General features: G+C 44.8%; 1 protein-coding gene across 11 annotated transcripts in view; it reads left to right on the top strand.

Annotated features, from left to right (window-relative positions):
- Nucleotides 1-579: 579 nt before the first annotated feature.
- The window catches only part of RALY (RALY heterogeneous nuclear ribonucleoprotein), a 79421-nt gene continuing 67171 nt past the window's right edge, over nt 580-12829 (top strand). For 2 of the 11 annotated variants that reach the window (XM_033841244.2, XM_073792888.1), the window contains exon 1: nt 1209-1860. The gene's annotated coding sequence lies outside the window, so the exon portion shown is untranslated. Of the gene's footprint in view, nt 765-1208; nt 1861-7430; nt 10358-12829 lie in introns of those variants that run through there. The other 9 variants (XM_033841242.2, XM_073792885.1, XM_033841250.2 and 6 more) reach the window with 8 other exon arrangements.

Consider the following 12829-nt stretch of genomic DNA (forward strand, 5'->3'; position numbering starts at 1 on the left):
CCTCCTCTGGGCAGGCCTCCCTTTAGCCCTGCCCACACCCCCTCCTTTCAAGCCCGGCTCTGCGAGGCCGCCAATGTCTTCCATACTTGTCTCGCGCGCCTCTCTTCACTGCATCATCACTCTCTCAGACCCACCCCTCCTTACGCTCGGTTCCAGTGTAAACCAGTCTCTCTTCCCGCCCTAGCCCCGCCTCCTCAGGGTCCCACCTCAGTCCTTCCTCCCTGTCAGGCCCCTCCCCGACCCCTCCTTCCTCTTCTCCCCGCCGTAGCTCTGGACCTTTCCAAAGCTAGGTTGAGGGGGTAGGAAGAGCCCCTGCGCCTCGGGGGCCGGGCTGTGTCACGGCGGGGCTGCGGACTCCTCGCGCTTGAGTCGCCAGGCCCGTCTCTGGAGACAGAGGCGGGGGCAGGGGGTGGCGGGGCCAGGGCCGGAGTGGCGGGCGGGGCCGAGTTGAGGGAAGCCGCTCCGGACACCCCCACCCCGGCACGCCTCAGTGGTGCCGGCCAAAGGAAGGACTGGCGACTGCGGGGCTCGCGCCGCTGTCAGTGCGGCGGGGTGCGCGAGCAGCTCGGCGCAGGGTGGGCAGAGCAGAGAGAAGCTGAGGGGGCGGTAGCGGCGGCAGCGACTCCCGCGCGTGTATTCAGTTCCTCACGCTGCGGCCGGGGCCGCCTTCTTCCTCCCTCCCTCGCTCCCTCCCTTCCGCCCCCGAGTGCGGCGGCACCGCCTCCTTCCGCGCCGCGCGGCTTCCTCCAGACCTCTCAGGGCGGGTGAGTGGGGGCCGCGGGCGTCTCCTTAAAGGTGTGGGGAGGGGGTGCTCCTTGTTCCTTTTCGGTCACCCACTTCTTCGCGCCGGTCGCTGCCTATTTTTAGAAACTCTTTTTTTCGGCCGTTCGGGGAGTCCCGGGAGCCGGAGTAACTCCCGGCACCTTGCCCCCGCACCTTCTCTCCACCCGGGCCTGCCGCCCTGGGTCCCGGCAGCCCTGGCGTTCCTTGCCCGCCTCCTCCCCGCGGGTCGGACCTGGGCCGGGAGTTGGCGGGGTGGGCCCGCGCCCGCTCGGAAGTTGGAGTCTTTTGTGTTCGCGCCCCGCCCCGCCCGGCGAGGGGAGGAGGGGGGAGCGGAGGCCGCGCTGGGGAGGCCTCGGGCGGGCCGGGTCCCGGCTCTGGCCTCGGCCCCGGGTTTCTTCCGGCTCTCCCTCTCGGGCTGGGTCTGCGGGTTCCCGGAGGCGATCAAAACTGGTCCCGCCTCGCTCCCTACTGGCCTGAGCGCCTCCTCGGCCCCCCTTTCCCGGTCCTGGGCTTGTTGCACACCTTGGGCTCATAGAGGAACAACAGCAGGCCCTCGAGCTGGGGCCGTGTTCCGCGCTTCACGCAGCCTTTTCGCCGCCGAGCCTCAGTTTGCCTTTCAGTGAACAGGGAGAAAGAATGTCGCCTCGCAGGGTGTTTGTGGATTCAGGGAGGAAACTAATGTGTGCGAGAAGTGTTTAATACCAACAGGTAACATTTAATGGACTTGACTCAGGAACTTCGCAAGCCTTATTTCATAGAATGCTCACGACGGCCTTCTGAGGTTATCCCCATTTACAAAAGCAGCAGTCAAGGCGCAGAGAGGTTAAGTAATGTGTTCTAAATCACAGGTAGGAGCCACAGAAGTGTGAAGCCGTGGTGCTGGTACCTGTTATTTATTTCTTAGTGTGAACATGTGTAATCTCTTAGTGCAGAACCGATTTTGAGTCACATCGTTAGTTGGGATACCTAACTAACTCCGTTCTCCCTGATTCCTTGCCCGTTAGAAGCTGATGGATGCAGAGGACTCCAGATCTCAAGCACAACTGAAGTTCCCTGGGGTTTTGGCTCAGGGAAGGTGTAAGTCATTTAAAGCAGTGAGGTTCATCCGTTTTTTGTTTTTTGTGGCTTGTTCCTCCCACCAAACCTTGCTTGTTCTCTATAGGGTTTAGATTTATAGCTCCTGGTTGGGGGAGGGGGAGCAGAAAGTGGTTCAAGTCAATTGCTTCAACTCCCTGCCTTCAAATAGAGATTTATTTCTCTTATTTTCAGATAAGGCCCAGAGGGGTAAAAGTGAACTAAAATTAACTTTGGTAAGTGTTCTAGTTTTCCAGTGTGTTTGATCCCTGGTGTCTAAAGATCAGGCAGGGGAGTTCCTAGGCCAGCTCTTGCCATGTCTCCTGATGTGTGCTTTAGTTCTTTGGAGTCTGGAGGTCTGCTGTACTCTCCCCTTTCCAAGATTCTGGATTTAAAGTAGTGGTATGTAGGACCTGGAAGGGGTCTTATCTGGTCTAACTTTTTTTATCTGCCTTTTCCCTCTTTCCTGTTAACTGAATCTTGGAAGGGGGAAGTAAGTTGTCTAAATTCACAGACTGCTTTAGTGACAGAATCACAACTGGAATTCCAGTCTTCTGACTTCCAGTGCAGTAATATTTTTATTTCTACTGTACTCTGCCACCTTTTGAAAGGGCACTAAACTACTTATTCAGGTCTGAAGACCAAGAATCCCAGGTAACTTGAAATCACAAAGAAGTTGTTTAGTCCCAGCATTAAAAGGAGGCCAGGTTTTGTGCACAGGAGTACCAGTTCTCCTAAGTCACCACTGTTATTTTATAGTACTTTATTTATGGTTTATAGTTTTGTTTTATAACTGTTACCTGATTTCATTTCTCATCAAGTTCTGTGAGGGAGCTCTCAGAGTTTGGTTTATATCTCCTTTTTACAACTCTAATTGAGAATTAAGACATAGCAAGGTTAGGGCACTTGCCTTACTTAGATCACTGGATTAACAAGTGGTGAGTACAGGGCATCTCTCATGGACAAAGGATTTCATTTGATGTGGCATCATGAACTCAGTCACTCATTGTGGCTCTCTGAGCCTCAGTTTCCTTATCTGTAAACTATCACAGGCTTGGGTGGGGACTATGAAAAAATGGCTATGAAAGTGCATTGTAGTAGTAGGCTAACATTTATTAAGTACTTTCCATGTACCAGTCACTGGATTAAGGACTTTCTATGGAGTATCTCATTTAGTCCTCAGAGCTACTGTATGAATTAGGTATATTATTAAATTCCTTTTGCAGAAGAAGAAACAGGATTAGAGAGGTTACATGACTTGCTCAGGATCATGTAATTGATAACTGCAGACAATATAACTTTAAAGCTGGTATGCTTTTAATTTATTTTTTTGTAAAAATACATGTAAGATAAAATTTACTATTTTAACTATTTTTAAATGTACAGTTCTGTGGCGTTAAATATATTCACATCGTTGTGCAACCGTCACTACCATCCGTGTCTAGAACTTTTTCATCTTCCTCAGCTGAAACTCTGTATAAACACTTCCTCTCCTCTCCCTCCTGGCAATCATCATTCTATTTTCTGTCCTTGTGAATTTGACTACTCTAGGTACTTCATGTAAATGGAATCATACAATATTTGTCCTTTTGTGACTGGCAAAGCTGGTACTCTTAGTGCCTCCCTTAAGCCCTAGGTGCTCTGAAAATGCAAAATGATTATTAGTTCTCATCTGCAGTAAGGTGTGGCATGCAGCTCCAGAGCAAGAACCTAGGCCTGGCTGTACCACTCTGGTTAAGCCTCCCCCCCCTCACCTTTGCCCCTTCTGTATCTTCCAAAGGGAACTCCTGCTCTTGAAATAGAACTCAGAGGACTCCCCACCCTTGCTTTGTTTGCATCTTCCTTTCTGGCTGTCCTGGGTTTGGGCATATGGGACTGTAGTGATCAACAATAGCAGTGCTGTGACAGCAGCTTGGATCAGAACTACTCAGGATGATTAAATGGATTATCTTTATGAAATGCTCCCTCTTTGTGCCCTCCTCTTTCCATTAAGGCACACAAGAGCGATTAGCTTTTGGGTTCCTAGAGGGTATTTATGGCTCCTCATTGCTTGCAGGTAGTTAAGATGGGATTAAATGCTGCATTTAGTCTTTCAAAATTCCCTTTGTTTTGACTACTTCTGTGTCTTTGTGTGTTTTGGGTGGTGTGGTGGTGGGATGTGGTGTTTATGTTTGTGAAGTGTAGTTGGAATTTTGTCATGATGCCAGCAGGGGGTTGGGATGGGAGGTGTTCCAGAGATGGATAATAGGGCAACAAACACAGATCTGAGCATGTTGCACTTTCCTTAAAAATCTGATGGCCCAACATTGCCTACATATTAAAGTTTAAACCCCTGAGTGTGATAATAAGGTCAGAGTGTATTGAAATGTTTATTGGATAGAATCTTGTAGTTGAGGGACTTAAAATCATGTAGACCAGCCAGCCACCCAGCCAACATTTGAATAGGCTACCCGTTGAGATTCTGTTTCATTGGGCACCACATTATTGGAAAATTTTCCATTTACAGAACAGTTATTAAACATCTGCTCCGCACTGTACTAAGCTTGGAAATTTGGGTGTCTCAGGGGGAAGACAGGCAAGGAAACAGGCAGTGTGGGAAGTGTTGTGACAGGAACAAGCACCATGAGAGCACGGAGGAATGGAACTAACCCAGCCTTGTAGGGTCAGGGTGGGGTGGTTCATTGGAGAAATTGGCTAGGCCTAGACCTCAGAGAAAAGACTAAGCTAGGAAAAGAGGAGATTTGGGGAGCTGAGGAGGAGACAGGTAAGACTGTTCTAGGCAGAAGGGAATAGCAAGTCTAGAGATGGTGGTGGTAATAGGTGAGACTTTTGGCCATTTACTATATCTACCAGATGCCATTTTAAGCATTTAATGTGTGTTAACTCATTTCTTTCCATAACCATCTTGAGGGGTACATACTGTTATAATTCCCATTCTGTAGGTGAGGAAGCAAACCCAGAGGGGTTAAGTAAGTTTCTTAAGATTTCTGGGTGGAGCATGAAGCATGAGATGGGTGATGTAGCAAAAGATGAGACTGGCAAGGTGGGCAGAGCAGAGGCCAAGTCATGAAAGGCCCTTATTGCCCAGGTTGAAGAGTTTGGACTTCATTTTGGTGAGGGGACCATGATCCTGTATGCATTTTAGAAGGATATCAGTGGCTCTTTGGGGAGTGGATTGGAGGGCTAGAGCACCATGGGCAAAGAGACCAGTTAGGAGGCTTTTGCAGTAATGCAGGTAAGAGGTGATGGTGTTTCCAATGAAGGGTGTGTGTGTGTGTGTGTGTGTAGAAAAGAAGATGGAATTAAGTTGTGAGACACTATCAAAGATTGTTGGCGTGGAGGGTAAGGAAGAAATCAAGGAACACTTCTAGATTTCTACCTGGTGCAGTTGTATAGATGGGGATGCAGTTTATTGAGGTGAGGACACAGGAGAAGGTGGGGGGAAGATTTCTCATGCAGGGTCTTATTACATCTGCTTTCATTTACCTTCATCCAGTTATTGATCATAGTTCTCCAAGGGGAGGAGAGGGGAAACAGGGGTGAGGGAGAGTATGGCACAGCAAATTTGATAACTATCCCTGGCTAAACTGTTGTAGACACTAGTTTTGGAAAGGAGGAAATAATTAGAACCTAGACATTCCAGACCTTGCACAGCTCTGAAGACTGCTTATGTTAAAGTCAAGGAAAGCTTATGTTTTCTCCAGACAACATTCTTTGGCATTGCTCTCCCCATGTGCTAGTGTCCCTCTGTAATTCACCTCTGCTTACTCTGCTAGGCACTGAGAAAGCAAAGATGAATAAAACATAGCTTGAGAAGCTTGCATTCAAAAGGGCAGCAGATCTCAGCTTAGGTACTGTAGTGGAGGGGAGAGAGTGGGGTGGGACAGGATGGGGAGGGACTAAGAAGGATTCTTATTATGGGCAGGAGTCAGGAGACTCTGCTCTGTGTGCCAGTCTTTTCCTCAGGTGGCAAAAGTCTACACCTACTCAAAGGGCCAGGTTTATTCATTTGAATAATGATGAAAAATAATGACTAGATGACCCCCAGAGTCCCTTCTAGCAATAACATTTTATGATTCTAGATGATGATTCAGACAGTATATCTCTTGGAGAGGTATTTTCTTCCTTTCTTTTCCCTCCCGCTTCCTCTTCCTCCCCTTTCTTCCTTAGGCAGTAGTAGGGATGTCGTGGTGGAGATAGGGTTTTCACATGAGTGTCTGTTAAAAACCTAGTTTTATTCAGTTTTAGCTTTATGTATAAAATGTACAACTGGAGGAGAGATGATGGCAGTAGTAATGTTAGCTTGCTGTCCTACAACTGACCCCTGGGTACTGTAAGGAAAGTTTCAGACCCATGATGGATGCAGCTCACAGACTCTCAGGACTAGAGAGAAAGGGGCAGTAGGATAAACTGGGAGCCTAGTCATGAGCCTGAGGATAGTTGGTCTGGTCCCTGCTACTAATAATTCAGTGTATGGGCTTGGCCAAGCCCCTTTCCTTCTCTGGCCCTGTTGCTTCATAAAATAATCAGGGGGCCAAAGGGTGAGCCCTGGGTACAGAAAAAGGATTGGAAGTTCCTCTCTAATGAGGAATAATTATTGAATAACTAGAGACAGGCATCTGCCCAAGTATTGCTAGTTATGTCTTCTGGCTGTTTCTACAGCCCTTCTTTTTTCCTCAGTCTTTCTGTCACTTCATAATGGCCTCCATATGAATAAATCTGCTGTGCCTCCTGGGAGGAGGGGAGGAAGGTTGGGATATTATCTCTGGGTTCTGGTCTACATCCCCAACGAGCCGTTCAGGCTGCCTACTGCCCCCTGCTCTCCATGCTGGGGTAGGGGTCGGGAGTTTTTGGTTGAATACTCAGGTTTTCTTAGGCTCAGACATATGTATTTGGAGTGCTCCACTGACTAAAGTGCCAATCTGGCCATCCTCCCAACATGCCCAGTGCAGTTCCACTGGGGGGGAATAGCATTCAATGGGCCTTTGATGCTTGCCAAACTCATGTTAATTGTAATTACCTATTACTCCCTGGGATCTCAGTCTTCCTGTCTGTAAAACAAGGGGGTTGGGCTGATGTCTGGTTTTATGGGAGTGGCTTGAGAATTCATTTCTGGAAGAAGAAGGGGCTTTGTTAGAGTATTGAGAGTATCTCACAGGGTTAAATTCTGGGTTCGCAGATACCTTTCAGTATATAAAGAGATGGATATTGCTTTTTAGAGTGGACAGATTGCTGAAAAATTGCTTGTGAGATGAATTTACCAAATTGTCTACTGAGTTCCATTATAAACGTGGAGCTGTTGTCCCATTGGACAAACTTGGAGTCCAAGACTAAAAAGTTATATTTAAATATGTAGCAAACTGTTTAAAATCATAGGATAAAAGGAAAAAAAAAAAAAACAACACTATAAGATTCCCAAACACCACTAGGACTGGAAAAACACTAGACCAGAAATTTGCATTTCCTTAGAGCTTTGGCTTTATGAGGTAGATACTCTGCTGTGGTTACCTGGCCCTTGAAATGCCATCTGTAGAGACTGAAGAGTTCTGTTTATTTGTCAAGGTAAGAATCATTGCCTTATTCCAAGTAAGTATTCTCATTTACAAGGTCAGATTTACAACCTGGTCAACCTATTGTTGGCCAGGTTTTCTTCATTCCAGAGGCATTTATCTGGTATTTAGCTATCTCCTGTTTGTTTGTTTTATTAAGGATTTCACTAAGCCTAGTTAACGTGTTTGCATGGTGTCTGTTGATCTGTTTGTCTAGTTTCCTTTGTAATTCTTTGTGCTAGTGAAAGCAAGCTGAGCAGTAGATTTAAAAGAATCATTTCCATAACTCATTATTTCTCTGGGTCTGGGTTTCCTTTCTGGAAGGTATGATCATGCTACACTGAGAAGTCAAATGTTGTTTGCTGCTTACACAGACCGTGTTAAGGCTTTGGGACTTTGTTCTTCCAGATAGTTGTAAGCTGACACTGAGGAATGGTGCTCTCAATATAATGATAGCTGTGCCTGAATCAGTTGAACACAAGAATAACTTTTCTTCATACCTTAAAGACTCACCCTAAATTGATTTTTCACACCAATTAAAGTTAACTAAAATTAGGGTGTTAGGTAGAGTTACCATGTAGCTGCTGTAGTAAGGTTATGCTTGGAAGTCCAACTGCTTTCCATCCCTAAGTTCAACCATTTGTTCTAGGAATTTGGAGTACCTACTATGTGTTCTCCCTATGGAGAACATACAAACCAAACAATACATGATTCCTGCCCTCAGAGTACATTCAGTCTGGAGAGAGAGACAGATAAGTACAGCAGGTCCTAGCTTATTCTTACCCGTGCTTCCTTGGCCTGTATGTTTTGGTTGAGAGTTCAGACTGGAAATGGCAGAATTGATGGATGTATCACTAGGCAAGGAGACCTATTTGAGTATCTGACTTCCAGTGTTCCAATTTGGTTTTGGCCTTCCTTCCTTCTCTTCCTTTCTTCTGCCTGTTACCTAGATTTTCTTCTCTATTGCTGACGTGTCCAGCAGCCAGTGTGTAAAGTCAAGAACCTTAGGGTAGGGGACAGCATTGTCCTTCAGGTTTGGGTGTCCAGACATCTGCCTAGTGCTTTCCCTATTCTTCTCACATCAGTTCTTTGGCTGGTTTCCAGAAAGGGTTGATATTGTCTAGCTTCTTATTTAGGAATGAAGAAAATTGTTTCATATTAAATTAAATTTTATACTCAGTTTTGAAATAAAATAGCTATTTTGCTTGCAAATGGAATTATTTGAGGTGTGGTTTCTGGCATTTTTTTGACTATGCTGCACAGCCTGTGGGATCTTAGTTCCCGAGCAGTTATTGAACCCAGGCCCTCAGCAGTGAGAGCATGGAGTCCTAGCCACTGGACCGCCGGGGTTTCCCATTTGGTCAGTTTTTGACTTACTAATTATGACTAAACTGTGGTTCTTGAAGCCCATTGCTGCTATCTCTGCCAGCCTTCTTTGAATGCTTTGCAGCATGGAGCCCTAGGAAATGGAGGGAACGTTGAGGTTACCCTGTCTTGAAGGGCTCTTCCTCTTCCCTTGTCCCTATTCTCAAAAAAAAAGTGTTATTTGGGATGCTGTGTTGTGCTCATGATTTCTTCCAACAATTTCGCATTGCCTGGGAGGTCTAGAAGAAGAGGAAATACGCCTGTGTTCGTCCTCAAAGGTTGGGGACAATATTGAGATCAATTTGGCCAAACTGTATGGAGCCCACTGAGTCCTCCCTTGCTGCTGTGAGGGATGAAAATGTGTAAAGCATACTCTTGTCTTCAGGGAACCTGTGGTCTCTTTGGGGAGACAAGGTAATCATGAAGTTGTAGCTGATAATAAGGCAGTTTGGTGTAGAGAGCTTGGTTTGGAAGACTAAGGTCTTACTCTTGTTCCCTGGAACTAATTTGGCCAGGAAAACTGGAATAAGTCATTTTCCCCTCTCTGAACCTCCATATTCTCATCTATAAAATGGGGTTAATAATCTGTATCTTGCCTTCCTCACAGTGTTATTGTGAAGAGCAAGTTAGATGTTACTAAAAGTGCATTATAAAACCAGATGATGCAATTTATATGTGAAGAATTCATGAGTCATTTGTCAGAGGTAATAGGTAAATAGCAGAGTTTTCTATAGAAGGGGAGATCTCTTTGGGCTGGGGTGATCAGGAAGAGTGGTCTGGACCAGTCTTGGGATTGGGAGAAAGAATGCTAGAAGCATTTAGACAGAGGCAATGATGGAGCAAAGGACTATAGGCAGAACTGTTAAGGGGCAGCAGTGAGTGTTTTAGGTTTAGTAGTTATTGACAAACAGTTTTCAGAAGCATACCAGATCAAACTCTCATCAGCTATGTATGAGAGAATTCCTTTTGCTCCATGTCCTTGTCAACAGTTAGCATTATCTTTTTATTTTATGTCATTCTTGTTGGAGTGTAGTTAGAGAAGTGAATTGTAAGAACCACGATAGGAACTCTCAGGTGGTACCATACAGGGGTAAAGTGATTGGTAAGTTCAGAGGAGGGAGAGATTGCTTCATTTGTGGGTGTGTGGTGCCTAGGGAACATCTATGGAGGACTGAGCATTTGAGCTGGGCCTTGTAGGATAAGGACAGTGACCATGTATTATCTAGGACCATCCCAATGTCTAATATTCTGTCTTGCTGTGCTTATAAATTATGAAACACCAATATTTTTATGTCTTGGCCAAATCTCACAGACTACCCAGAAGCAGTGCCCGGATATCTTTTCTCAGTTGCAGTGCTTCTCTCTCCTCCCACTTTGTTTCCAGAAAGTATGATCACAGGAGATTTAGGCTCCAGAGATGGAGAGAGGACATTCTGTGCAACGGGAACAACTTGAGCGGAAACACAGATGAGCAACTAGATCAAGCGGCATCCATATTCCAGCTAATGAGCAGAGTGGGGAGGACATGTCCCATAATTTGGGGGTTGGTGATACCTTCTCATAGTCTCCTGGAGCAGGTGGAAAAGGTAATAATGTACTCAAGCCAATTTGTATTTAAATTGATAGGATGAGAATGACCCCTTTGCCTATAATTACATCATTTCGGGGAAGAAATTAATCCAGCAAACAGTCATACTTGAAGTATGTCGAAAGAGAGTTTGTCTTCTCTTAAAATGGAGGGGGAGGAAGGGGAACGCCAGGACCTAAAGAACTTAGTCTCTCAGCACTCATCTATTACTTGTATATTTGCTTGGAAAAATTACCATTTCTTTGTCAGCTTTTATCCTGCCTGGTAGACCCTAGCTGGGTGTTTATTTTCTGTAGTTTTACCAAATCACTTTGAAGGCTGGTGTGAACACTGATCATGTCTTAGAGTCTTTCTTCTTTATTCTGTCAGCAAATACTAGAAAATGTACCTTAAATTACCTGTTTTTGGGAAACAGGGTGGCCCTGCCTGCTCCCACAGAGGCATGTTAAACATTAGTCAGCTCCTGAACCTGTGTTAGGTCCTGGGGTATTTGTCAGGGGACACTGGGGGTGTTAGAGCTGCCAGTGGGGACATTGACCAGAGGGTATCTAGGCCTTCTGTCAAGGAGACTTGTCAAGTACTTGATTAAAAATCTGACCTGGGTTCTAGACCTAACTCTGCCATTTATATTAATAATAGCTGCCATGGGACTTCCCTGATGGCGCAGTGGTTAAGAATCCGCTTGCCAATGCAGGGGACACGGGTTCAAGCCCTGGTCCGGGAAAATCCCACATGCTGCGGAGCAACTAAGTCCATGTGCCACAACCACTGAGCCTACGCTCTAGAGCTCGCAAGCCACAACTACTGAGCCTGTGTGCCACAACTACTGAAGCCCATGTGCCTAGAGCCTGTGCTCTGCGACAAGAGAAGCCACCGCAGTGAGGAACCCCCGCTCATCACAACTAGAGGAAGCCTGCACGCAGCAACAAAGACCCAACGCAGCCAAGAAAAAAAAAGCTGCCATGACTTGGGTGCCCACTGTGTTGAGATAGCATATTGGTGCCTTGTGTTCATACTAATAGAGCTGATATTTACTGACGGTTACTATGTGCTGAGAGCCCTTTTGTGTGTGTGTGTGTGTGTAACCTTTATAATATAAATTTATATATAATCTTAAGGCATATCTTATATGTAAAATTAATGTATAAGACAGACATTTCATATAAAGTTTCAACATATTGTATATGTTGTGTATACATATACAATTGTATATATTGTATATAATTTGTATATATTGTATATATATTGTATATAATTTAAATATAATATACCTAAGTATATATTAAAAATCATTCTTACCTCAACCGTAAAAAGTAGGTTCTGTTGTTCCACATCATATAGGTAAGGAACTGAGATACCAGTAGGTTAAGAAATATGCCCATAGTCACACTGCTAGTAAATGGAGTTGCCAGGATTTAAACCTAACCAAATCTTCTTTTTTAATATGGAAAATTTCAAACATATACAAAGTAGACAGAATAGGTTAATGAAGCATGATGTACCCATCATTCAGCTTCAGTAGTTATCTATTCATGGTCAATCTTATTTCATTTATACCCTTACATACTTCTCATCCTGTGCTTTGAAACGTGGGTATGATATTTTGTCCTTAAGTATTTCACAATGTATTTTTTTTAATTTTTAAACTTTTTATTGTCGTAAAGTATATGTAATATAAAAGTTACCATTTTAGTTATATAGTTCAGTGGCATTCAGTATGTTCACATCATTGTGCAACCATCACCGCTCTAGATACTTCTTTTGTTAAAAAGCTTTCACAGTGTATTTTTTAAATTATTTATTTATTTATATTTTGGCTGTGTTGGGTCTTTGCTGCTGTGCAGCGAGCGGGGGCTTCTCTTCATTGTGGTGTGCGGACTTCTCATTGTGGTGGCTTCTCTTGTTGTGGAGCATGGGTTCTAGCATGTGGGCTTCAGTAGTTGTGGCATGCGGGCTTGGTACTTGTGGCTCGCAGGCTCTAGAGCGCAGGCGCAGTAGTTGTGGTACACGGGCTCAGTTGCTCCGTAGCATGTGGGATCTTCCTGGACCAGGGCTCGAACCCGTGTCCCCTGCATTGGCAGGTGGATTCTTAACCACTGCACCACCAGGGAAGTCCCACAATATATTTCTGAAAGATGATTTTTTAAAACACAACCATTATCACATAATAAAATTTAACAATTCCTTAATACCATCAAAATCCAGATTGTGTTCGAATTTCCCATTGTCTTATAAATGGCACAATCTTATTTTTACAGTTTGACTTAGGATTTACATAAGGTCCATACATTGTAATTGGTTGTTATGTCTTTTAAGTCTTTTTTAATTATAAGTTCATCTTTTTCCCCTTTTATTTGTTGAAGGAGTTGGATTGTTTTTCCTGTAGAAATTTGCTCATTGCAGATCTGTGGTTTGTTTAATATGTTTCTCTGTCCTCTGTGTTTCCTGTAGATTTGTGGTTGTATCTAGA

Source organism: Tursiops truncatus, chromosome 15 (assembly GCF_011762595.2).
Source record: "Tursiops truncatus isolate mTurTru1 chromosome 15, mTurTru1.mat.Y, whole genome shotgun sequence".
NCBI classification, from domain to species: Eukaryota; Metazoa; Chordata; class Mammalia; order Artiodactyla; family Delphinidae; genus Tursiops; species Tursiops truncatus.